The following is a 1,876-nucleotide window of genomic DNA, read 5'->3' as shown; positions in this document are numbered from 1 at the left end:
CCAGCCATCTCCAGGTCCCACCAGCCACCTCCAGGTGCCACCAGCCACCTCCGGGTGCCACCACCCATCTCCGGGTGCCACCAGCCATCTCCAGGTGCCCATGGACATCACCAGGTCACCAGCACTGTTGGCATCACCAGGCCACAACGTGACTTGTTAGGGCAGCACCCTGGGCAAGGACCTTCCAGGGGCACAGCCCCACCAGGGTCTCCTGGTCATCCTCCAAACCTGCCCCCAGAGCTGGGTGCACAAGCCCAGCCCCAGATCCTGTAGGGACGCGGCCCCCAGCCCCACTCCCGATTCAAGGGGCTCGAGCTCTGGCAAAGGCTCATCCCGGCTGGATTGGGGCTGGAAATCATTTCACAGCAGGTCCGACCCGTTTTCCTCACTCCAGCCACAGCTCCATCTCAATCCCCTTCTCCACCAGCTCCTCCAGAGCAGGCTGGCCAGTTAGAAGGCCCCAAAACAGGCTTTTTTACACTGGAAACAGGAGTAAAACCAGCCCAACACCTCCCTCCTCCCAAACCACCCCAGCATTTTGCTGCTTAGAGGAAAAGAGCCCCTTCAATAACACCAAACTTTTATTCCATCTTCTCCCAGGCAGAAAACATCAAGTGCCACAAGTTTTTCCACACCAAAACACACTCTCACCCACGCCACCTCCGAGCCAAACCCACAGGAGAAGCAACCCCAAGAAGGAAAACTTAAATACCCTCAAACCCCCAACACCAACAGGCCCCTGACCAAACAGGGGGGGGCCCTATAAATACAGTGCAATAGTTACATCTATTTTGCCCTGGCACAATCAAACACCATAGCCAGCCCCGTGGTGGGGGGCTCGTCCCACACCTCTCCCCAAGCCCCCCTCTCTCCACAGGACTCCCCTCTCCAGCCACCAGTTGATAGCACCCCTCCACCCAGTGCACTCCCTTCAATCTCCCCAGCACCGGGAGCTGGTATGGACTGGGGGAGAGGGGGCACAGTCCCCCAGGAAATCCTGCTCCGTGTCCCAGCCAGGGATTTTTCCAGAGCCATGGATTTTGGGTGCAGAACTTCATCCCCTCTTCACCCAAAGGTGACTTGGCTCTGCTGCCTCCTTATTTTGAGGGTATCCCAGCCCCAGCGGGAGGAAACGCCACTTGCAACGACCCGTCGTGACCCCAACGAACCGGTCTAACTGGGAAGCAACTGGAGTGGTTCCAAACCATGACACCTCCCCAGCACGGCCCATTCTGGGCAAGAGGTTTCTCAGCCACCCACGGGTGCCCCTAACCCACCCCATGCACCCAAAGACCCTCCCCGAGGCAGTGGGGGGGGAATGGTGGGGTCCACCCCATGGTTTTATGGCCAACGGTGGGATGGGACCTGGCTGGATCCTTCCCGGGGGCTTACACCTCCCCGGGGCACCCCCAGAACCCAGCAAGGTGATTAACACAACCCTCAGGGGACAACCAACCCAGGAGAGCGAGGAGAAGCCACCCAGGGTGCCCAAAACAAGCCCAGCACCCTCAGCACCCCCACCACCCCCTGACCCTCTCGGCCGCCCCGCAGAGACTCCACGCACTCGGGACACCAGTGAGCGGAGTGGACAAAGGCAATGGGGACTGGGGGGGGGTCAGTGCTTCAGCAGGTCCCCCAGGTCGTACGCCTCAAAGAGGTCACTGACACCCTCACCCTCCAGCGCCCAGAGGTAGTCATCCTGTTCCAGGGGGGGTGAGAAGGGGACAAAGGGTCCCGAGTCCAGGTGGGAGGGGGTGCAGGGCAGCTGGTCCTCCGTCTGCTGCAGGAGGTGTGGGGGTGAGCCCAGGAGCCCCACTTCCACCTCCAGCAGCGAGCTGGACCACCCCGGGCTGGCGAGAGGCAGAGGGGGGGGGGA

The 1,876-nt window shown here is 61.1% G+C and overlaps 1 pseudogene; it reads right to left on the bottom strand.

Annotated features, from left to right (window-relative positions):
* Positions 1–1,615: 1,615 nt before the first annotated feature.
* The window catches only part of LOC103775665, a 645-nt pseudogene continuing 384 nt past the window's right edge, over positions 1,616–1,876 (bottom strand).

Source organism: Merops nubicus, unplaced genomic scaffold, assembly GCF_000691845.1.
Source record: "Merops nubicus isolate BGI_N331 unplaced genomic scaffold, ASM69184v1 scaffold28486, whole genome shotgun sequence".
Classification (NCBI taxonomy): domain Eukaryota; kingdom Metazoa; phylum Chordata; class Aves; order Coraciiformes; family Meropidae; genus Merops; species Merops nubicus.
This window is presented reverse-complemented; position numbering and strand designations above follow the sequence as displayed.